Source organism: Cynocephalus volans, chromosome 12 (assembly GCF_027409185.1).
Source record: "Cynocephalus volans isolate mCynVol1 chromosome 12, mCynVol1.pri, whole genome shotgun sequence".
NCBI lineage: Eukaryota > Metazoa > Chordata > Mammalia > Dermoptera > Cynocephalidae > Cynocephalus > Cynocephalus volans.
In genome coordinates, this window is record NC_084471.1 from 13,424,125 (window position 1) to 13,449,633 (window position 25,509).

Below are 25,509 nucleotides of genomic sequence, written 5' to 3' on the forward strand. Positions count from 1 at the left end.
AACTTGGCTGAGTTCAGAGAAAAGGGTACCGGAGTGGGCTCTTGCTCCATCACAGATAAATGGACAGTTATATGGTTATAGAAACTTGGGTGATGCTCTGAAAACCCTCTGCAGTCTTCCTTCAACCAATTGCCCCCACCCAAAGGTTATTCGCCTGAATCGGTCCCCAAAATTGATAGTACTTAATACCCTTGTCACCTTATAACTGCTTAGTTCCTTTTATAAATGCATAAATGATCATAGTCTGACTCCTGGTGGATGAATAAAAATCATTTATGACGATTGAAACATTTATTTTTTAATTAGGTAGCAGCCGAGAATGAAGAGTCCGTAGAGAGTAATCTCCTGTAACCTCATAAGCAGTCCTGGTGACCTAGCGAGGGGAGTCTTCAGTGGCTGGCGCATTTGCTCTGTCCACACCTTCATAGAAAAAACTTTACCCCTGACTGTCAGTCTACCACACTCGACCAAAACTAATCACACATCTTTTTTTTAAAGAAAATCCAAAATCCTGACAGATAAGCTGCCAACAAAATGATTTCTTTAAAAAATAACCTAATAACTTAATATCAGACGAAGGCACGGGCAGCTGTGCAGTTTCCTCTGGCCATGCCAGGTGCTGCAATAATTGCCTGCTCTGGGTTGTGCTGCGAACTTTAATTGGGAATGTTTTCTGTGTCGGAGGACTTGACATTCCAAAGACACCAAACCGCATGTCCTTGGGAATAGGGTGTGTGATGCGCTCAGTGATCTGAGCAGGGTTTGAGAAGTGGGAGAGTCAGGTCAAATCCCTGAGAGTGTACCTGGGGAGAGGAGAGACGTTGTCACGCAGAAGCGAGGCTGTGCCTTGGTGTTCCTAGAGAAGGGGCCGCATTGTAGCTGCGGGAAGAGAAGGGAACCATCCTGGCTCTGGTCCATCGTGGGGAAACGGAGGGGAAACGGGTGTGAATGACTAGCATGGAGGTGGAAAGGAGGTCGGACCTGTAGTGTGGGAGCTGTGGGGGGATGTTACCTCGTGTGCAGGGGGAGGCTGGAGGCAAATTGGGTCACGTCTTTGTGGAAACGAGGAGAGAACTGGGTCAGAACTGTGGGGGAGAAGGCTTGAGAACTGGGTCGAGTCTTTGGATAGGAGGGGGAATTGGGTCGAGTGTTAAGCGTGAGGCAAGAGGGTAGTAGCAAATGATGTGCAGAGCGGGCTGAGCCCCTGGGAGCAGAGGGGAAGAGCCATGAGGAAGCAGCTTTGACCCACACAGGGGTTGAAAATGGAGCTATTAGGTTCTGGTCATTTCTTCCCAATTCCATCATCTTGCCGGCTCCCCTCACGTACCATGAGACTTAAAGTAGGCTTTCCTCCTCCTACCCCAAATCGTGCAACAGACATCTCAGCCGGAGCAGAGCATCGTCTGTTCTTCAGCACTTTGCAAGCCAACCCAAGTCAGCATTGGGGAAGGCAGCAGGTCCCTAACTTCATGTGGCCTCATTTTACCCAGGATGTAAGGCTGGTGAGCCGCTGCCCCCTTTGGGTTTCTACATATCAGCAAATTCAATACCAATTCTCTCTTCTTTCTAACTATTAGCATCATTGCATAACTTGGAGCCTCAAAATACATTTTGTAAACAGAAGCTGTGTAATAAGTTCATTTTAGCAGATTCCAATCTGGCTTTGTTCAAATCCATGCAATCATGGGACAGTCAAACCACCACAATACTCAAAATCATACTTCAAAGGAATATACTTTTATTAATCCACTAAACTTCTATTGGCTACTTGGTTGAATAGACCTATTCTCAGAGCAAAAACAGAATGTGCAATTCGCAACTCTGTCTGCTGTGACATTCTACAGAAAAATTTATTAAATCCACAGAACTTTATCATGATTGAAGAGCACTGCAGGGTCAGTACATGGCCATATATATTTCTCTGGTAATATCAGCTTTATTTATCCTCATGTAGGTTAAGTAGGGTTTCTACTGAAGCGTACAGTCATGACCTGCTAGCTCCTCTTGGGACCTACATATGGAGTTATGATGAATCTGATCAGATAAGGCCACATTGGCTAACTCTGCATTTTGGCTGCTTCTGAGAATTCCCTTTTATTGAATCGAATCACAGTGATTAAAGAGATAATGAGATAAGCTAGTAATCGGCTTCTGCAGCAAATGGACCACTCTGACCCCTCCCAGAGGAAGACACATGTTTAGGCAGAACGGTGACGGGGAAACCATATCATTTCCTGTGGCCCAGAGAATGCTCGAGGATCCTTGAGAAGGAAGGAGAGACCGAAACATCAATGCTTCCTATTCTACATGTGATAGTCGGTGGTATTTTGGAATCGCGGGGATAGATACCTGATAAATACACTTTTAGATCAAATCACTTGGCTGTGGTTTATCTTAACTCTTGGATTCTTTGGATGTAGAAGGATTTTGCAGATTCTCAAAGCCTTCTCCAAGAAATGAAGAGAGAGGGGGACTGAAAGGGTGTCGTTCCCTTTGCAATTCAAATCAAACCTTCATTTTCTTCAGCAGAGTTATTTTAAGTCATTCATTATTGTATCTCCTCTGAAGTGGAGGCTGTTTGATACTGTAAGATTGTTAGAACCAAAGAGAATAAAGAGGACATCGAAGTGTTATTCTTGCTGCAATTTCAGGTGAATTTGGTGCTGACAAAAGATTTTTAAAACACACACACTTCATATTAGAAGAAGCAGAGAGATGAATTCCATCAGGCAGCTCAGGGAAATTAGGTCCCTGCGTTTTTTCCAGGGCGTTCACTGAGGTTGATCCAGCAGATGTTCTCAGGCAGTGGGGTAGAGGAAATGGCACCAGATATGGAGGCAGAGAATCTGGGCTAGAGGCTGTCAGCGTCTCCCACTTCTGAGCACTGTGACCTTGGTCAGGGCTCTTAGCCTCTCTCAGCCACAACTTCCTCTTCTGTAAGACAGAGGGAAACAGATAAGACCTCACATTTCAATAGTGAGCCAGAGCTTGCCAAGCCCCGCCCCATGTGTTGTTGCTTCAAGTCAAGCATCATAGCAGTCCCATGAGGAAAGTCATATTGACTCAACGCTCCAAGGCCTGAGCTTCACAGGACAGTTCTAAGAATTAAATGAGTTAAAATAGGAATCAGCTGGTGACCTTAGGCCAGTTGTTTAGCCTCTCTGAACCTCACATCTCTCAGGTGCAAGATGAGATGCTGAATGGGATATACACCTGATGCTTGGTAGGTGCACCATGAATGGCAGCAATCTGCATTAGTTACAGGTGGCAAATACTGCTCTCCTAGAGAGAGGCTATAGTCCAGGTCAAAGGGCAAATGACTGTTGTGTGGTCACAGCTACAAGGGAGGACAAGACTAAATGTGTCTGTGGAAACTCATACTGGGCAGCAGATATCCTGGGGCTGCCTTCCCAAGAGACAGTGTTGGGGGAGCCCACTCCATGAGGGTTGGGAAAGGTCCACACCATGCGCTTTGGCGTCACACAGGCCAGGCGTGATGGTAAGCACCAACACTCACCAACCCTGTGGACACAAATCTACTTCACCTCTCTGCGCATCCTGCAGATGAGGGATGGGAGCCAGGCCAGCCTCATAGGATTGTGATGGGGATTCGTTCAATACAATAGTGCAGATCGTGCACTCGTGGGAGAGCCCAAGAGAATAGTGGTAGCTGCCATGATCGTGCTCCTGTTGTTGATAGTCACCGCTGTTAGGGGTAGTCATAGAATGGTAAAGCCATCCTCTCCTTCCTTCCTTCTTTCTCTTTCTCAAATAGCTCTCTGTGGAAAGTGGAAAGGGATGGGAGCAGGATGCTATGATAACGAGGGGACAAGCTGAAGGCAGGAGAGAGGCACAGCGGTGGGGAAGCCCTGATGCTGTTCTGACAGGCCATGCCTTTAACTGGCAGAGTGACCCTGAAATGAGCATAGCCCAGCAGGCCCCATGGTTGTTTGACGGCACATAATTCCTAGGACCATTATGCATACAATGAGACTCACCATCTTGGAAGTACTCCCAGTTCTTTGAGAAAAGTCAACATAAAAAGGACTATGGGTACGATAGGATGGAATTTACTCCCTCTGGGCTCTAGAAACTTGATCAGAGCTGACCTGTTGGGTCAGGGAAGGAGAAGAGAGAGAGGACTAATATTTTTCGATTGATCACCCACCGTATAAATTACCTTATTCAATCCTCTCACCAACCTTATGAACCCAGAATTTACTGGGCACTTACTGTCTGCCAGGCACTGTTCTATTATCCTGTATTATCTCATCTTAATCCTCCCAACAGATGAGGAAACCGAGACTCAGGGAGATTAAGTAACTCACTCAAGGCCACACAGCCAGTTAGGGAGCTGGGACTCAAGTCTGGTTTGAGGGCACACTTTGAGCCCCTTCCTCTCTCTTCCCTGCAGCGTAGCACAGTGGGTGACAACATGGTCCTGGGACTCAAACTGCCTGTATTCAATCCAGCTCTTTCTGCGGTCTGCTTTAGGCCTCAGTTTCCTCATCTGTAAAACAGGGATACAAAGAGTCCTTTTGATGGGCATGGTCTAAGAATCAGAATGAAATGAGTTTGTCCCCAGTCCATGCTGAGGAAGCGAAGCTGGGAGAGGTAAAGGAGCTTCCCTGCCCCTCCCCCTGCTCAGGGGTAGTAGAGCCCAGATGGCAGCCTGGGTCGGAGCCCACCACATGGCACCATCAGCCAGGACAAACTGGGCAAGCTCTCCAAACACGAGAGCTGACTTGGCCAAGCTTGGGCACCACCAGGGCTATGTCTCACTCGATCATGAGGGAGGGTGGCTGCCAGCTGCCCACTGCCCAGGCCCTCTGGCAATCACGTGCAATAACAAAAGATTCACACGAGGCCATATGACCAGGTCGCCCTGTCCTGCTCGCTCATGGGCACTTTCCCATTTCCAATGCACCTTTGCTGCCACCTGTTCTGCCCACCTGGGTGTTTTCACTTCCTGGGAATGACGAGTAGAGATGACACCTGTGGAAACTGTTTGCAAACTGTAAAGCACTCTGGTCACATGAGGGCTTCGTATGGAGGCTGGAACCTCTGGATAAGAGGCCAAGCCCTTCTCCCCGACCTGTGGTCATCTTCCCCTGGCTAGGGGCAATCCCAGTTCTCTTCCAGTGCTCAGTCCACGCAGTCAGTCCTCCAGCCTTCAGCAACAGCAAGTGCGGCGTGAGGGCGGCCAGCAGTCATTGGGATCATTGTGGATTCTCTCCCAGCACACGCGGCCCGACCTCCCCCTGGCCTCTCTTCTCGCTGCCTCTGCAGCAGCCTACAGTGCCCCGATGGTCCTTCCACTGAAACGGCCCCTGCCTGGACATGCCATTTCCACAGCATTTAAGAATTCCTAAAAAAAGATCGATGTGTGTGTTCTGCAAGACATTTTTTCACAGTTGGGCTACTGTCCACATAAAAGTGTTGCCAATAGTCCTGAATTCTCTGAGTTCGGAGAATTCGATTTCCAGTCTTTTCCATCTTCTCCTGATCCTTGCTGCCTGCTCAGATCGATCAATCGTCTCCTTTTCTTTCACTGGACCGCTTCCCCACCCCTACCCCCTCTGCTGTCTGTCGGAGATTCAATACAGTTAGCAAGGTCGACTCCATCCTCAGCCCAAGAAGCTTCTGCTCCTCGAGTTTGCTCCTTAAACTCCAATGTGCACGGATCGGCTGGGGTCTGGCTGAAGCACGGGTTGGGGTTCAGTAAGTCTGGGGTGACACTGCTGTGGGGAACCCACACATAAAAGGGAGTCCAATAAGGTACATGACAGTGATACCGTGGGAAGTACGGGGTTTGTGGGAAGCCTGGAGAAGGACTCCGCGTGGACTGAGCACTGGAAGAGAACTGGGATTGCCCCTAGGTTCAAGGTCACCCCCAACAAGCTGTGGGAATCTGACATCCTAAGGCCCAGGCAATGAAAGTAGCAAAAGCCTCACTGAAGACAGCCTGGTGGAAGAAGCCTCACTGCCTGTGGTTTCTCGGTCACCTCTCGCTCCCTGCCTTCCCTCCCACCTCCCCTTCAAAAGACGGCCCCGCCCAGAGCCCCTTCCTGGCTTTCCCACCATGTGTGGCTAAGGCAACCCAGGTGCTCCGAGGTCTGCGCTCCCTTTGCACTCTTACCACGGGTCAAGGAAATGTTTTCACACTAAGAATATGATCTGTTTCTTTCTTCCCACCTCTCCTTTTTTTTTTTTTTTAATTTTAACAGCTAACACATTGTAATTATACACACTGATGGGGTACAATCTGATGGTTTGATACGTATATATGTTGTACAGCCATCAAGTTAAGGTAGTTAATGTGTCAGTCGCCTCTTGCATTTATCATTTCTTTGTGGCAAAAATATTCGAAAGCCTCTCCCCTATCTGCTATTAATATACAAAACTTAGCTGTTAACCACAGTCACCCTACTGTGCAGTAGGACACCAGCACTTATGCCTCCTGTCTGATCGAACTGTGTACCCGCTGGCCGACGTCTCCCTGTTCTCTCTCCACCCTTCCTCAGTCTCTGGTAACCGCTGTTCTACTCTCTGCCTCTATAATATCAATTTTTTTTTTTTTTTTTTTTGGATTTCACAAATGAGTGAGGTCACGTGCTGTTTGTCTTTCTGCGCCTGACTTAACATAATGCTCTCCAAGTCCATCCATGTTGCTGCAGGTGACAGGATTTCATTCTTTTTTATGGCTGAGTAGTATTCCATTGTGTATGCGTACCACATCCTTTTCATCCATTGTTGAACATTTAGGATGATTCCATATCTTGGCTATTGGATATTGTGCTGCAATAAACGCGGGAGTGCAGATGTCCTTTTGACATAACGACCTCACTTCCTTTGGGTACGGTACTTCTTATGTCCCCTCTTTATTGCCCTTTGTTGAAGTTACCACTGTCTCTGTCCCCTTATTCCCCATCCCCATCCCTAACCTCTTATCCCCAGGGATACACCTCCTCTCTCTTCTCTTCCAAAAGGCTGGTCACTTTGCCCACTTGCAGAAGTTTCTTTCCTGGGCAGGGGGCTGGGAGAAACTGGAGTCCCCCTTTGATAGCAGAAGATCTGGGTCCCCAATAGGCTGAAGAGGTGATGGAAGCTCTGTCATAGAGATGGAGGAGGCAGGGGCTCCATACAGAGCCTTGGAGCATGTAGCTTCAGGCCAGGCCTCTAACTTAGCACACAGGAGGCTCCAGGTGTCCCAGAAAACATGGTCAACCCTTTCCCTTTAGTCAACAGGGGGGAGGGAAATGTACAGATGTTCAGAGCATCTAAAAAGTTGTTTATTGATGATTCAGTGCTTTACAGAAAAGTGAGATCCTGACACATAGATTTGCCTTAAGACTCTGGGGAGGTGACAGTTTTGAGACTCTCTGTTTGTGCAGTGGAACGTTTCAGCCCATAATCACCCATCAGTCACAACCCTCATCAAGCAAATGCCAATTTGAAGCAATAGGCCTCATGAAAGGGTACAAATTATTTAGGCTGATCAGCTGTCAATGAGTGGAACAATTATGGGGGTCAAATCCTAGGGGAGCGCAGAGTGGTATTTTTCAGCCTGCTCGGAGATTGTCCGATTAATTTTTGCTTGTTTATTCCTGACATTATAGAAAATGTATTACCACAAGGTCAAAACATTTTTCTCCATATACATATTATTTTAGGACTTCAGAAATAAAAAATGAGAAACTAGTTGAGTAAAGAATACAGACTTTGGATCTGGCCTGCAATTCTGGCTGCCCTTTGGGCAAATGACTTAAACTCTCTGAACCTCAGTTTCCCCTTCAGAGAAATAGGTATGAAAAGGCCTGCCCTGAGCATGTGTTCTGGATATTAAACACATTGTAAGTAAAGCCGATGATAAAAGCCTAATTATTTGGCTATTGTGATCATCATTATTTTCATGACAGCCCAGTGAGATTGTCAAATTATAAAGATACAAACTTAAAAGTAGATCCCTCCAAACAAGCCAGCCGGACAGAAGTTGCTAAGCTATAATCTATATTTATATTTAATATTTAATTTTATTTGTAATTGACAGCGTAACTTATCAGGTCAAAAGCTGAGATTGTGGAGCTTGGGGTTTCAAAAGATGAACTGGCCCTAATCTGTTGATTTTTTCTTAATTCTCTTTTTATGTTTGCCCTTCATTTAACAGTCAATCAGTGTATAGCCTAGCACCCAGGGCTGGTCACAGCATTTGGTACACAGTAGGTGTTTAATAAATTTTTGCTGTTGATGTTTTAAATAAATGAAGTTTGTGAGGAAAATCTCATAGTTAGATCAGTGTCTGTACAAGTTGAGAGACAGAGAGAGAAAGAGAGAAAAAAAGAAAGACTTGATCCCTGCTTTCAAATAGTTTGTAATCTAAATATGGAAAGAAAGCAGTCACATGCAGCACACAGAACCACTGCGAAGCCAATCGTTAAAGCAGGTGGTTTGGGCTCCAAGTGTAGCAGGAGTTCAGAGAGAACTTTCTGGCAGAATCTAGACACAAGTCATGCCTTCAAGGATGTGTGACGGATGCAGACCTAAGGCAGGCAGGCATTCTGGAGCTGGTGGTGGGATAGCTAATCTTATGTGTCAACTTGACCGGGCTAAAGGATGCCCAGGAAGCTGGTAAAACATTATTTCTGGATGTGTCTGTAAAGGTGTCTCCAGGAGAGATCAGCATTTGAGTCAGTCGACTGAGAAGAGGATCCACCCTGACCAATGTGGGCAGGCATTGTCCAACCCATTGAGGGCCCAGACAGAACAAAAAGCAGAGGAAGAGCAAACTCATTGTCTCTGAGCGGGGACATCATCTTCTCCTGCCCTCACGTGGATGCTCCTGGCTCTTGGGCCTTTGGATTCGGACTGAATTGCACCCCTGGTTTTCCTGGTTCTCCAGCTTGCAGACAGCAGATTGTGGGACTTCCCAGCCTCCACAATCACATGAGCCAATTCCCATAATAAATCTCCTCTTATACATCTCTCTCTATATATATATCTTCTTGATCTGTTTCTCTGGGGAACACGGATTCCGGTGAGCAAGAGCACAGGAGAAGGCAGGGCCCCTGGATCACCCTGGAGCCCTGGCAAGCCACATGCTGTGCATGACCTGGACGGGGACTGGGAGTGGGGAGTGAGAGACAAGGGTGAGGAGGAAGAGGAGGCCAACAGCCCAGCAGGGACATTAGGACTCGGTTTGCTCTCCTCTAGCCTGGGGCTGACAGCATCCCCTGCCTCACAGGTTGTGGAGAGCTGTCAAGAGTCCGTGAAAGAAAGATGCTCAGGACAGCGTCCAGCACGAGGCGAGAGCTGGGCGTGCGTGCTGTTTGGCAGAGGTGGTTAATATGATCCTTGACGATCTTGAGCCGAGAGGTCACAGCGTGGATGAACTGTTTTAGGACTCTAAAGTCCTCTAAAGTCTGGCAAAGCAAAAACCAAGATAATTACCAGATATTTAGGCCAGAAGAGAACTGATTAGCATAGCTCTGTCAGGCACACTTAACGACACCCACCCAGTGACCTAATTGCTCGAAGGAGAAACACGAACCTTTGCTTTGTACCTCCCTGTTCCAGAGGTAAAGTGGAGACAAAATGTAGCATTCTCTCCTCCAGCTGTGTCCAAGGGTTTTCCACCAGGGAAATAAACTAACAGTCTTTCAAGTTTCTGTGTAGACCTAATATCTCCCCACTGCCTAGGCATTTTCTAACTTTATAATAACAGGTCATGAGTGCCTCTTCCTGTCCATGCTTTCTCCATTTTTGAGGGTCAAATCCGTTCAGCAGCCCCTTGCTGAGGCACTGGCCTGGGACAGGGGAAGGCCAGAAGCCATAACGGGCCCTGTCTGTCAAATTGGCAGGACAATCATGTAAACAGCCTAGAGCAACAAAATCACGAGGGGGTAGGAACAAAATCTAGAGAGGGTTCAGTGGTGCCAGGAAAGAGAGAGCGGCGAATTCCAGGGTGGACAGAGGGCTTGGGAAGTTCTCTGCAAGGTGGGAGCTGAGTATTAAAGCTGATTCTATCTTGTATGTAGGCCTGGGCACGGGGACTGTCCTTGCAGAAGAAGAAGCAACAGCCAGGGCCAGAGGGCCGGGGTCGGCTGGTGATTCAGTCCAGTGGGAACTCAGGGACAGAGAGAGGGAATATGAAATAGAAAATTGCAAGAGCCAGCAGAGGCTTAAATGCCAGGCCAGGGACTGTGGATTCCTCTGAGGGCCATGAAGAGCCTCCACTCATGGGATTTTGTGAGTTTTCTCAATTTTTTTTATTGTAAAATACTCATGACACAAAAGTTAGCATCTCAACCATTTCTAAGTTTACAGTTCGGTGGTATTAGATACATTTATGTGCACCCATCACCACAATCCACCTCCAGAGCCCTTTTCATCTTGTAAACTGAAATGCTGCACCCATTAGACAGCTCCTGTTCCTTCTCCGTCCCAACCCCTGGTAACTCCTCTTCTACTTTCCGTCTCTATGACTTTGACTCCTCTAGCTCCCTCGTGTAAGTGGAATCGTACGGTATTTGTCTTTCTGTGTCTGACTTAGCATAGTGTCCTTAAGGTTCATCCACATTGTAGCAAGTGTCAGAATTTCCTTCTTTTTAAGGCTGAATAATATTCCATTGTATGTACCAACCACATTTTACTTATCCTTTCATCAGCTGACAGGCACTTGAGTTGCTTTTGGGTGTTAGCTATTGTGAATAGTGCTGCTATGAACGTGGGTGTACAGACATCTCTTTGAGACCCTGCTTCAATTCTTGAGGGTATATACCCAGAAGTGGAATTGCTGGAACATACGGTAATTCTATTTTTAGTTTCTTGGAACTACCATACTGTTTTTCACTGCAAGTATACTATTTTACATTCCCACCAACAGTGCCTAAGTCTTCCAGTTTCTCTGTAGCCTTGCCAAAACTTGTTATTTTCTAGGGTTTTTGAATAGTAGTATCCTAATGGGTGTGAAGGAGCATCTCATTGTGGTTTTGATTTGCATTTCCCTGATGATTACTCGTGTTGAGCATCTTTTCATGTGCTTATTGGCCATTTATATATCTTCCTTGGACAAATGCCTATTCAAGTCCTTTGCCCATTTTTGAATCAAGTTGTTTGTTTGTTTACTCAAGGGTTTTAAAAAGGGAAGTGATATGAGCAGATTTAAAATAATGACAGCAGCTCACACTAATTGAGCATTTACTATGTGCCAGGCACTATGTAAGTGCATCATGTGCATTGGCTCATCAGTCCTCACGACAACCCTATGAGCCTGGCACCACTTCAGTCCTCACTGAGAGATGAGGAAATGGATGTCCAGACTGGTTAAGTAATTTGCCCAGGGTCACACAGCATAGGAAGGAGCAGACCAGGCTTCAAACCCAGGCGGCTTGGATCCAGGGCCCAAACGTTAATCAACAGGCTCTACTTTGCTATAAAAATCACTCTGGCTGCATGTGAAGGGTGGACACTAGGAGGAGAAGCCAGAGGCTTGCAGAGGAGTGCTGTGGTATTGGAAATAAGCCAGACAGGCCATCCAAGTCTTCACTATCACCAGCCTTCAACAACTCTCCTTCCTTTTAACAAGTTTCTTCCCACCAACCTCTCTCCCTGATCCTGGTGTCCTTCTAGTAAGACCTCCCATCCTCACCAGCTCCCTCTGGGCACGAGCCTGGCGTTTCATGGGATTGCACCCTCCCAGTGCACAGGCATCCCCTGTGATACTATATATCCATGTTATGATTTAAAAGGTTTTATAGTAAGGATTTAAAAGCCAAGAAAGTTGCAGGGTCAGACATACACATACACATGCATACAGACCCAGAGACAGAAATGCATACATCTAACTCAGCTGTGTTGTAAAATCAGGAATGTATTTATTTTTTCTGGGTCTGTTCTCTTTACATTTCAGCCTAAAACACATGCCTTTCTCCCAGAAATTCCTATCTTAATTTTGCTTTCTTGCTCTGTAAACATTAGGAGATGATGCTTATAAGAGAACTCTTTTATTACCTTGCAGTCTAGCAAGCACAGGCGAATCAGGAAATGCCTTATTTGAGCACACTTCAGCCAGCTTCTTCCACCCTGAGTGCACCTCTCGGCTCGGGTTTGTTAGTCGGCTTTGAGCAGTGAATAGAAAGAGAATCAGACTCCAACCGAGGTTTGGATCCCAGATCCACAGCCTTGGACAGGCCGGCCTCCCTGAAGCTTAGATCCCTTGTTCAGACAGTGGGGGTGCAGGCAGTGTCCACCTCCTTTACATTTGTATGTGGCCTTATTGAGATTAACCCTGTGATGGCCCTGCCACCGGAGAAGCTCCCCACTGGAATGACTATAAGCTCGAGGGGAACAGGAATCTTGGCTGTCTTGTTCAGCGCTGGATCCCCAGTGCCTAGAACAGTGCTCAGCAATGAGCAATAATACTTACTGAGTAGGTGATCAATAAGTATTTTTGAATGAATGAATGTCAAAATATGCCTCTCCATTTCTGCCTCTGGGTCTGTGTGCATGTGCACGTGCGTGTGCGTTTGGCCCTGCAACTTTCTTGGCTCTTAAATCCTTCCTATGACACTTTTCAATTCTCTTGCTCTCTCCTGAACCTGCCTTGCAATTCCTGACTCACTAAGTCAGGAGGATGAGGCCTGCATGATATGGAGGCACAGATACTTTGGCCACCCTCGTGCAATGCCCAGCCATAGGGGAGGAAAAGTGGGGAGAAACACCAGGCCAGGCAGCAGAGAGGAGAGCTGGAACGAGCAGAAACAAGGGTGCCAGTCATCGGATGCTCTCCTTAGTGAACTCAGGTATGACACCTCCTGGGCACGATTTCTGCTTGTCCCTGTGACCAACAGCCTGGTTCCTTCTGAGCCTCTTCAGGGCATTGGTGCCCTTGGTTAGAAACAGGCCCATGTGACTGAGACCTGTGTCCTGAATTTCCCTGTCTTCCAGCCCCCCACAGATGGGAGCGGGTTAGGGCTGCCTTGTTCATGCCCAGGACACAGCGGGTGCCCATGACGCGGTCCTGCTAGACTCTGCACAGTATCAGGCAGTCATCTGAGGTGCCTGGGGATGCTGAGGACCGTGAGGGATGCAAACTCTTTGGATGCCTGCTTCCCACAGCTTGCGGGAGAGGCCCCCTCGCGATGCATTAATAAAGATTAAAGGTCTCTCTAGTTCCTGTGATCTTCTCCTTGTCAAAGGGAAAGAGTCGTTTTCTATCCTTCTCTCTGTCGTTTATTAATATTACAAGGTTTTGCTCTAAAAAGAAAAAACTCAGGATGCCTAGAGAAGATGGGTGTTCTGAGCGCTTTAACTTTAATATTGCTTGGTCATCTTATTTCTTGCTCATGTGTGCAGCAGTCACCAGAAATCCAGTTTCTCTGGGTTTGGGAGGTAGGGATGGCCCTTCCCTCTAAGTACCCCTTGGTATAACCCCAAGACTTTTCAACTCAGGGGCCCCAAAGTAGTCTTGGTTCACAAAGAGCAGAACTGCCTAAATTATCATGCTCGAAGGGGAAAGGCACCTACATGTTAATTCCATATATTCCAAGCACATCCTCCATGCCAGGCACTGGAACGGGCTCACACTGACTGACTTGGACAAGGGTATCCTCTCAAAGGGCTTAGGCTCTTGATAAGAACATGCCTTAAATCATGGATACATATAGGAACCTGGGATATTTCATTGAGGTCTTTTTTTTTTTTAACTATTATTATTCTAGAAACACATCATGAGTGCTCAGGATTCATTCAACAACTATTGATTGAATCCCTATGTGGCACAGGGCCCTGGGGATACAGAGATAAGTAAGCCAAGGTCCCGTAAAAGAGACAAGTCAAAAGACATGCATAACCAGGTGCCCCACAGAGAGCTACAAAGCTTTGTGGTAAGACTTATCTGCGTTCAAATTTTGGCTCCTAACCATAACGTGGAGAAAATAGCTTCTGCGTTGAAAAGTTATAAGATGAACTAAATGAGAGAGTGTTTGCAAAGGACCTAGCACAGTGCCCAGGAGAGAGAAAGTGCAGGGCCCATCTATTCCTTTCTTGTAGTCCAGATGGTGCATGCCCAGTTAGAGGTGAACACAAGCTTAAGGAGCTCTTACCTCTAGTGCCTAGGAGGGAAGGCTTCCTGGAGGAGGAGACACCTGAGCTGAGCCTTAAAGGACACGCACAACTGAGTCAGGCAGAGACAAGGAGATGGATGTTCCAGGCAGAGGGATTACAAGGCAGAGAGGCATGGACTAACCTGGCAGGTCTCAGGAAGTATGTGCAATTCGGTCATGATCTCAATGTGCAGATAGGGGAAGGTGAAAGTGGAAAAGGGAGCAGAGGCCAGGTCAGGAAATGGAAAGAATGAGTGAAAAAACGGGAAAGTTTCAGACCTCTCTGCACCTGTTTCCCCCTCTGTCAAGCTGTAACCACTTCACAGGGTAGCTTAGAATAGCACCTAGTCCATAGGAAGTGAAAGCTGTTATTAATTCTCTAACCTCGGAAAGACTTCTGCAAGAGAAATACTGTTATCCCCGTTTTCCATTTGAGGAAATGGAGGCTCAGAAAAGTTAGGGAACTTTCCCGAGGTCCCACAGGGAGCAACACTTTTCAAATCTAGCCAGTCTGCACCCCAGGCCCATTAGGCCACCTTGCTGTCAATCCCAGAGGTTTTGTTGTGTGACAAATTCTGGACCAGGTCCCCCCACAGTGAGGGGACTGTCAGTCTTGGTGTCCCTTTCATTTGGTGACATGCAGTAGAGCTTGTTACAAAAACAATTCAACCTTCCACTGCGGATGCCATGGCCCTTCATAAAGGAGGCCTCTGACAAAACATTAGAGGCTTAAGGGTGACAGGATTGCTTGTTAAAGCAGCTGCTCTTAGGAGTAGATCTCTGTTATAATTTCACACCCAAGCTTCTTACACTCAAGCCCGCCTGAATCCTCCTGACACCCCTTTTAGGAGGTGCAATTAGCAACCCATCCACCGATGAGGACATATGCATGAAAGAAGCTGGCGATTTGTCCCATGTCACTCAGGTCAGCGGTGGCAGAGGTGTGAGGCCAACTCCACACTTGTCCCCCTTTCCATATAACCTCCACCTAAGCCAGCAATGTTTCCATCTAAAATGGGTTCTCAGGAACCCGCATGTAAATTCTGCTCACCTACTTGGAGGGACTGTAGAGGGCCATGCTGAGGCCAGTAATGTGTCTGGTCATGTCAGCCCCAGTTCCCCATTCCACCTCCTGACCCTGGTGGAGATGGGCGGGAGACTTAATCCAAGTCCGCTCCCAAATGGTGCACCTGGGCAGTTCCGAGCACTAAGTTCATTGCTTTCCAGCAGTGGGGCTTATGCAGGAGGAACACACTGCCCGGCCAAGGCCTGGGCTCAGAGAACACACATGCGCAGCGTGGCAGTCATCAGTGTCAGAGGCAAGTTACTGAGCCCTTGCTGTACCAGCGCTGCACCGGCAGCTCTAACTGTATCTCATTTAATCCTCAGGACAATCCGGTGCTAGTGTCCCCTCCATTTTTCAGATGAGGAAACGGAGGTACAGAGAGAGCAAGTCCTGTACCCCAAGTCACATATCCAGTGAGAAACTAGAAGGAAGCCATGATTTAGAGAACCGTAGTTAAGTAGGGAGTGAGTTGGGATTGGGATGTGGGAATGGTCCAGGATATTCCTGCTGGGCAATCTCCTCTCCATGTTTACTTAACAATCCACACCACCCAACCCCAGGCGCACCTTGTGGGTGAGAACTGGGTGAGCCAGCTGGTCTTGTGGCTCTCCTGCTGGGCGAGCCGGGCACACATGCCACCCATTCTCACCTGGGAGGGGGGCCAGGCTGGAGGAAGGAAGGAGGTCCCACACCAAAAGTAGCAACATCTTTGTTTGTGTGGGAGCTCAGGGCCATGTGCTTGATTCTGCTTGAATCCCATTGGCAAGAATTCCAGGAGCAGCGTGGAGTTTCCTTGTGATTTTCCAAGACAGAAAGTGAGAATGGGCTGGAATAAAACCAGCGATCAAAAGCATCAGAGGAAAACAATGCTGAAATGTGACAGATGCCCACGCATGCTCTGCATCTGAGGCTGCAGGGTGCACGCAGCCCATGGAAGCGTGGCCAGGGGCCTGTCTCCCCCAGTGATCGTCCCCAGGCAAGGGTGAGGGGATGTTCTGTTTGATTTAGAAGAGAATTAAACAAATATTTGCTGAGCAGCCCCTACATTGTGCCAAGTCCTGTCATGAGCACTGGGGACAGGAGATGACTCAGGCGCATCCCTGCCCTGCAAGAGCTCACAGCCTTGTGAGGGACAATGACACATAAGCATACAACTACATTCAAGAAAGCAGGACAAGTCTGTGCTGGGGAATGAGAGGTGACCAGGAGGCTGAGGCTTCTGCAGGTATTAAGAGCAGAGTCGTGGTAGGATCGTCCCCGTCTGTTCCCCAGAAGAGGCTGGGCAGTCAGACCAAGCTGGGAGGTATCGGGCCACTGGGCCACTGTCCTGCCTGCAGCTCTGGTGGCAGTGAGCCAAGACGAATGAGTCAGGCTCTTCTGGGGGACTGCTTACTCAGGCAGCCAGAGGCAAGAGGAGCTGTGGGGGCCTCCTCTCAGGGATGGCAGGCTGGGGGCAGGGAGGCATGAGGAGTTGGGCTATTGGAGAAGTTCCATCTAGGAGTTAGATTCTAGCAGTTGACACAGGCTGGCGTTTGCACTCAGGTCTTTCTGATCCCCAAAGCAAAGCCCATCTCAGCACACCAGCATTTCACCTGCACCCCTGTGTCCCCTTCCCATCCCACCCCTGCCATCACCTCCGTCACCCTCCTCTTGGCCCCACTCCTTCCCTGGCCCAGGCAATCCGCTGTCACTCAGCCCAGTTCCCAGGAAAGACACAGCACACACTTACTAGCTGAGTGATTTGGGGCAAGTTACTTTACCTCTCTGAGCCTCAGTTTCCCCATTTGTAAGATGGACGTGGGAAGAGGCCTCCATGAAATGAGGCATGTGGACCCACATAATGCTCACCGCAGAGAAGGCCTTTGACCCGTGTGAACTCCCTTCCTCCATCCTTTTCTCTTCCATGAGAAATAACACCAGGCTCTCCGTGGGGGGCAGCCCCCTCCCCACTACCCCTCCCCCACATGCTTGATCCCAGCCTCTTCTCAGTTGGCAGGGACAGAGCTTGGGCTATGGGAAAACAGGGTGTTGTCCAGACCCTCGCCCACAGAAGGATGGAGCCCCGACCCTTCCGCTCTACCTTATTAATGCAACAGGAATCTCTCAGCGTGGCTGTGCCTACACCAAGTGGGAAGCGGTGGGGATGGATGGCCCACACCATCCTAGCCTTCCAAGGGCCACAAGCTTCCTAACCACTGTGTTAAGCAGTATTTCCTCTTCTATTCAAAGGCCACGTGCTGGAGCGAAGAGGGCATACACTTTGGAAAAGCCTCGGCAGACTCTCTCTGCCCTCTGCCTGCTTTTCTCCAGCCTCACAGGCGTTCCCCCAGCTCCTAAAGCCTACACACCCCCTCCCTTCCTGACATCACTCTTGCCCCCGCTCCTGCCTTCTCAGGTGGGGCTCCCCAGTCTCTACAGCCAGCCCGTCCCTGACCAGCCAGCCCACCGAGATCTTGCCCCCCACTCTCCCCCATCCCTGCACCTGTGTATTTCCTCTGGAGCACGATTGCAATCTGTGGTTATTTTATAGTTTGTTGCTTTATTCACAGTCGACAGTCTCCATAGACTGAAAGCTCCATGAGGGCAGGAACGTTCCTGCTTTGGTCACTGCAAGGTGACCCACCCATTGCCTGAGTGGGGCCTGGGTACAGATGTGCGGGACGAGGGAAGGAAAAAAGGAATCGAAGAAGAAATGGATGAGGAAAACAAGTTTATGTCTGAATCCCAGCCCAACACGTAGAAGCTGTGAGATCATCAGGAAATTATCTAGCTTCTGAACTTTATTTTTCTCACCTAGAAAATGGAAATGATAGCAATCACTTGAGGGTTCTTTTTAAGGCACTCTTGTATGTGAAATGCCTAGCATGTAGTGAGTGCTCCTTTCTATTCATCTTCCCTACCTAGCCTAGACCCCATGACCATCTCCAACAGTGTGCCCAATGGTGCCTGTCGCTCCCCTGCCCTTGTTGGTGAAGGTAGCACTTCCCCTTTATATTAAGGTAGAATCTGCCCTGACCTTGGGTTCTTGTCCAGGTTTGAAATTCACAGTTCAGGACCCATCTTCCTCCAAATAAAGTGCAGAGTACTTTCTCTTTGCACCTGCCCACATTCAAGTTCACAGGCCATTTTTTTATTTCCTCCTGTAGCTTTGTTCACATTTGTTTCCCCAGATTTGTTTCTTAAGCATTCCAAAGACCATGCCAATGACCCTAATATGAACCAGCACATGCTGTAATACTTCATAATACTATACTTATGTATGACCACCCTAGAGAGACATACTGGACAGCCCTCTAGAAATGATAAGTCTGTAGGCTCATCCTCTGTTTCAGCAAGCATGCTAGGGCCTTGGGTGCTCAGAGCAGCTTGGAAGTGGATGAAGATTTGAGATTTACTCTGCGCCCCAGCACCAGAACTACACCAGGATTTTACCACCTGTCTGGTTCCCTAGGGTGCCAGAGCTCTGTGTCTACGCAGTATTCTGGAATCAAAGCTTTTATCCCGCTGGGTCATGGTGGAGGAAATACACAAACCTCAAGACATCCTTCCTCATTATACCTCTGACCATTTGCAGGCCAATCTTATTGTGTCCAGCAAAAAAAATTTTAAGATTTATAAAAATGAAAACGGTACAGGCAAAAAAAAAATTATAGGCATAATGTATAAATCCAGTGTCCAGCCCCCATCCAATTTAGGAAATTTTCATTACCTAAATTTTCATTCATTCTTAAGATAAACTCAATCCAGGGAACACTCACCCAAGTGAAGGCAATGCCAGCCCCAGTGTCCTCCAGCCTGGCTTCTGGAGCAGCCCTCACACCCCTCCTCCGAGGCGGAGCCCTCCTGAGCCCAGGCCAACCTCCTCCGTCCGCCAAATGTGTTTTCTGGGATAGTAGCTCTTTTTCTTTGAGGCTGGGTTCTACGTACCCCTAAGTGTGACCACCAAGCACAGTCTCCTCTGGTTTCTATCCACTGTTGAAAGGAAGACTTGTCCCTCACTCACTGCACACCCGGGCTCTCTTTTGTTCAACTGTCCCTCCATGCCCAGAGCCACCTGGTCTCTCCTGCAGAAGGCAAAAGGGCAAGAAGCCAACATTAATCCTCAACGATGAAGCCACAGACATTTTACACATATACACAGTCATTTCAGCATGATCGTAGCAAGCGTCAGAAACCAAGTCAGGTGCCCCATGGAAGTGACCCACTCACTGCCTGTGAGAGCTCTTGGTATTTATTCTGCAAATCACTATTGAGCACTTCTGTGTGCCAGATGCAGTTCTGGGCACTGGGATACGATCATGGGCTGGGCAAACAAAAGTGCTGGCCCCTCAGGAAGGGCACTTGTTCTACTGGAGATAGGCAGACAATCAATCAATAAATACAGCAAAATATAGGTCAGCTGGAGATAGTGCTGTGGAGAAGAATTAAACAAGAGGGGGACCAGGGAATTGGGCAAAAAAGTTGCCATTTTAAATGGGGAGGCCAGGGCAGGCCTTACTGGGAAAAACCCAAAGGAAGTGAGGGCGAGAGCCACACTGATATCCAGGGCAGAACCTCCAGGCGAGAGACACAGGAATGTGCTGGGCACATCTGAGATAGTACAGGGAGGCCAGTGTCCCTGGAGCCAGGTGAGATCAGGAGGCAGCAGGGGCCAGACTGAAAGGACTGTGGCTTTTGCTCCGAGCACAGTGGGAGCCACTGGAGGGCTTCGAGTCGAGGAGAGTCATGATCTGGCTGGTGGGTGGAGAACAGACCAAAGGGGCCACGGGGAAGCAGGGAGACCAGTCGGGAGGTCATCACAACAGGCCAGGTGCGAGAGGACGTGGCATGGACGAGGGACAGTGGAGGAGGTGAAGAGAAGTGTCAGGTTCAAGCTATGCATTGAAGGTGAAGCCAACAGGATCTGCTTATGGGTTAGATGTGGGTCATTAGGGAAAGATGGGAGTCAAAGATGAGTCTAAGTTTGCGAGCCAGTTTAGCACCATCTGCAAACTTTCCAAAGCTTGCCTATCATTTATAATAATGATAACTACAAGGGCCCAACACCATTTCCAGGAACATTCATTTCCTAACAAATCAGTTCCCAGAAGTAGTAAAATAGAGTCTGTTTATTAGACTGCTCCATTCTGTACTACCTGAATGTCTTCAGCAGCCCTGGGTAGGAACCTAGTTAAAAGTTTTAAGCAAATTGCACCCATTGGTAGACTCATTTATTCATTCAACAAACATTTGCTAAGTGTCTAATAGGTTCTAGCCACTATGGTTTGAGCTATGGGCTGATTCTATAAAAAGCAATAAAACGTAGTTGGTCACTATTCTGCAGAACTTATGGTCAAGGAAAGGAGACAAACATGTAAACTGGCAAATTGCCATACAGGAGTAAGTACTAGAATAAAACGATGGACAGACTGGTGTAGGAACATCAAGAAGCTAGCTAATTGCTGGGGAGTAGAGGAAGGCTTCACGCAAGGAGGTAATGCTTGGTCCAGGCTTTCATTACTTAACTAAGGCCACAAGTCCAAGAGTTTATGTTCTCCACACAGGACCTATTTTGCCATAAGCCAGTAGGCTAAACTTGGGTAACCCCAGCAAATAATAGAGCTCCAAGTGGCTCCGTTCTGCAAAGAGTCACATATTAAGAAGCCGGTCAAAGAGTAATTAAAAGGGAATTCCAATCCAAACTCTAACTGTGATCCCTAAAGAACATTAGAAAAGGACCCAACTCATAGCTCACAGAAACATTTCTCCCTTCTAAAGCCTCCTCCACCAAATGCCAAAATTCTGCAGCCCGGCCTCAGCATTCTTTCCTTCCCTCCCCAATCACAGCTCCCCCTTGGTCAAGATGGACTTGGGTTTCCTCTCTAATCCTTTCCCCTTTCAGCCTCTCTGCTCCTCTTAACACTTTCTCTCATTCTGCACAACAAAGATTCAAACACCAGGCTCGCAAAAACTAAGTCAGTATGGGGAAGAGCGGGAATGTGTCCCATCACATTTGCTTAAAGATTTTATTAGGCCTCATGGCTAGCTTATCATCACAGCCAGGTTAATAACTTTCTCCCCCTCTCTCCACCTTCCCTTTCCCTAACCCTTTTCTGCTCCGGGAACTGAGTAGTGAAACTCCTCTCCTGGGTAGGGGTAAACATGACCATTATAATCAAAGGAACGTCTTGTGGGCTGCTGGAGAGCTTTGCACTGATATAGTAACAACACTAATTAGAAGCCTATGCCCTAACCGACCAGGTGTTAGCAGACTGCAAGGGCTGTGTCACCTTGCATACCACTGATTTCAAAATTGCACATTACTCTGCCAGAACCCTCAAAGGCTTATAAAACCCTGCTTTCCTTTGTTCGGGGGAACCTATCTGACTCAGTCTCCCCTCCACGTTGGTGGAGGAAAGCCTCTTGACTGAAAAAGCACCTGGCTCGGGTCTCCCTCTCTCTCTCACTTTTCTCCATCTCGCTGAACCTAACAGATTTGAGATCCTGCTGTTGATAATTAGATTGCCCAACATGGAAAAGAAACTCAATAATCTGAAGTTCTAGAAGATTCATGTAGAGGAAGATCGCTCTGATACCATAACATATCTGAATTATAAGACTGAAGTTAAGACCCCATTTCTCAGTGAACTGTTATATCTGACTTTTGACTTTTGACTTTTGAAAAACATGGCTTTTTCTGCAGTTTCTCCAAATATACACAACAGTGAGTCATGATGGACTCCTAGTAATTGTGGATTTTTAAACTACAAGGAGAAAGGGAAACATGGGAATAAAGCAGGCCCAAATTCTTATTACAAACAGATTGAAGAGGGAATGAAAAAACATTCTTCAAAGAGAAAGATTGACTCTCAATTTTGAGAATATGGGAAACATCATTCATTTGAGGCAGGTATGAATTTTGTCCATAGTTCTTGCATGTAAGAAAGCTGAATTGCTTTATTCTAAAATGAATTAAATCTAACTCTTAAAGTGCCCCCCCATATATACACACACACACACACACTTCTTACTGGGGTAGACAAAAAAATAAAAATTTAACATCTGTTGTGTTATTGAGAGGCCTCTTTATCTCCCTATTATTGCATCAGAATCCTGGAGATCTTGCACCATGAAGAATCTCCAGGAAAGGGCCTATAGTCTTCAGGTCATCTCCTGTCCGTGCCCCGCTGGTCCTGAAGGTAGGCAGCTCCATTGCTCCCATGAGCTTGGACAGAGGGGACTGGCCCAAGCTAGGAGCCCGGTGCTATGGTTCCCCACAGAGCCCAGGGCCTTTAGAGTCTGTGAACACCTCTCCAAGTTGGCTGTCCTTGACCTCTGCCAGCCCTTGGAGCCCTTCTCATTTCAAATAATCCAGCTGTTGTCTCCATGAGCTTAGGCTGGACACCACAGCCTCCAGTGCCTGGAACGGCCAGACAGGTAACCTAACAAAGCGGCAGTCCAGGTGGGGACTGTGGGCAACCAAAGCACTCAGGCCCCAGCCAAAGCAGCCCCATCCAACCGACACACCGTGGGGCTTTCGATTTTTCAAAAGAAAACAAATATTCAAAGTTTTATGTAAAACCTCCCAATTTTCCAATGTTAGCAACTCATCCAATTTTTTAAAAAAATACCATGTGGGCCGAGTCTGTGTTTGCCAGACACCACATCTCTGCAGGTGCTTATAAGCCCAGGCCCTTCAGCACAGGCAGGGACTGTGTTCTCATGCCTGGCAACTGTGAGTCCTGGCCCCCTACTGCCGTGAACATGCCCCCAAGGCTGGAAAATAACTACAGCAGTGAAGACCCAACCTAAATTAATTGCTTAGCAGAGTCTCTTACCCCAGATTCACTCAACCCAGCAACACTACTGAACACGTGTTATGTGCTTGGGGACAGCTTGCTGGGCAATGGGGGATGCAAATTTCTCAGAGGTGTGTTCCCTGCCCTTCTGCCCTCACACTCCTGCAGCAAAAGGGAAAAGCACAGTGAAAAAACTGTGCAGTTCCTGCTGTGAGAAGTCTTAGAGAGAAGAGGCACAGGGGTTGCTATGGCAGCAAATAAGGAGATTGAGGTCGGGGGTTCAGGAAAGGGGCTGAGGTCTAAGAGTGAGCAAGAGTTAAAGGGGGTGAATGGAGTTCTGAAAATAGGGAACAGAGAATTCTCATGCAGAAAAACAGAAAATACATTTGCAGGGTCCAACAAGGCCAGAGAGACTGCACTGCAGAGAGGGAGAGCAGGATGTGGCAGAAGCGGGGGACAGGGCCAGCTTGGGCAGGGCCTCAAGGTCATGCTAAAGACTTTGACCTTCATCGTGGGCTCTACGGGTAGAAGGCAGTTACTGTGGAGAAAGGTTGGGGGACATACGGGGATGCTTGGGAACCAAGTAGGAAGTGAATTATAAGGAAGCATCCAGGTAGCTTGGCAGAGGGTGGTGCAAAGAAAATGGAGAGAAATGAACAGATTCAAAATCTTTTTAAGAAATAAATGAATGGAACTTGAATGTTGGGGTTCAAGCGGAGGTGGGTAAATGTCAAAGAGGACTCCCAGATTTCTGGCTGGTTTATTCAACAAACATTTATTGAGCATCTACCACATGCCAAGTTCTATTCTAGACACAGGGGTTACAGTGGTGGACAACGGGTGAATATTCCTGTCCTGGTGGAGCTCACTTTCTAGTGGTGAGAGACACACGTACCAAAATAAATAAAATGTATGGCATGTTGCAAGGACCAACTAACAATTTGTGGGGCTCAGTTCAAAATGAACTTGTAGGCCCCCTTGTTAAAAAATATATGTATTAAGAATTCGGAGATGGCAATACAGAGCATTAAACCAAGTGCAGGGGCCTTCTAAGCACAGGGTTTGTGTGACCGCACGATTTGTATATCCATGAAGCCAGCCCTACATCCTACATAGAGACAGGTGCTAAGGAGAAGCACAACTCAGGAAAGTGGGCTAGAGTGTTTCTGGGGGAGGGAAGCTGCAACTTTATATAGGGTAGACAGGGAAGACCTTAGTGAGAAGGTAAAGTTGGAATAAATATCTGAAGGAGATGCAAGGAATAATAAATAACTAAGAAATATTTGAAAAGAGTTGCCCCATGTAGAGGAAATAGCTAGTGCAAAGGTCCTGAGGCAGGGCCCTGATGTGTTACAGAATGGCCAGGAGGCCAGCGTGGCTGGAGAGAAGCAAGCAAAGCAGAACAGGGAACGAGACTATCGAGGCATCGGGGTAAAGGGGGGCATGTCACATTAGCCTTATAGGCCACTGTGAGGACGTTAGCTTTGACTCAGAGTGAGGCGGGAGTCACCGCAGGGTTTTGGGCAGAAGAGTGACCTGATGTGACACATGTTTTAGCATCTCTATTCCAGATGCTGAGTTGAGAAATTAACGGAGGGAGTTTGGTGGCAGTGAGGAAAGGACAAGTGCAGAAACAGAAAGACAAGACAGGAAACTACTGCCATTGTCCAGGCAGGAGCTGGTGGTGTCTGGGACCAAGGTGGTCACAGGAGGAGTTGTGAGATGTGGCCAGATTTAGGGCACATTCTTTGTGTGTGTGTGTGTGTGTGTGTGTGTGTGTGTGTGTGTGTGTGTGTGTGCATGTGTGTGTGTGTTCAAAAGTTTTTATTTTTTATTTATTTTTTATTTATTTGTTTGTTTTATTTTTATTGGATCATAATTGATGATACATATGTTGGGGATTCAATGTTGACACATGTTGATCAAATCAATATCACTAGTATGTATATTGTTACAAATTGTACTTATTCTTTATGTTAGGGCACATTCTGAAAGCAGAGCTGATGGGATTTGCTGGCTGACTGGAAACAGGGTGTGAATTCAAGACAGGTGTCCAGGGTGACTCTGAGTTTTCTGGCCTGAGCAACTGGAAGGATGGAGCTGGCGTCTCCTGAGTGGCAGAAGGTTGGGGTGGGAGGAGGTTAGAAGTTCAGTGGGGACATGTCACATTTGACACCCCTAGAGAGAAGAGGTCAAGTTGGGAAGACCTGAGGTGAGGACAGCATCCAAATGAGAAGGGCAGGAGCCAACTCAGGTGGGGTTTTGTAGGTCACAGGAGGGGTCTGAATGTTTGTCTTGGTGAAATGAGAAATCACAGAAGAGTTTCAGCTGTGATCCGATCTACTTTCAGAAGGTGACACTGATCACAGGGAAGGACGGGTGGAGGTCTGAGGTTGGGAAGCTCTGCTGGGAAGCTTTGCAGGACGAGGGTGGTAAGAGCAGGATGATGGAGTTAGAGAAAAAGGCCAGATTTGGGTCAAGACTTGCTGATGCCTGGGATATGATAGGTATTGGAGAAAGGAGAAAACAAAGGTGATTCTTGGGTTTCTATCCTGAGCACATG

At 47.6% G+C, this 25,509-nt stretch overlaps 1 protein-coding gene across 1 annotated transcript in view; it reads left to right on the forward strand.

The window, feature by feature from the left end:
- CACNG2 (calcium voltage-gated channel auxiliary subunit gamma 2) overlaps nucleotides 1-25,509 on the forward strand; it is a 114,697-nt gene that overhangs the window by 20,020 nt on the left and 69,168 nt on the right. The gene's annotated exons all lie outside the window — the stretch shown is intronic.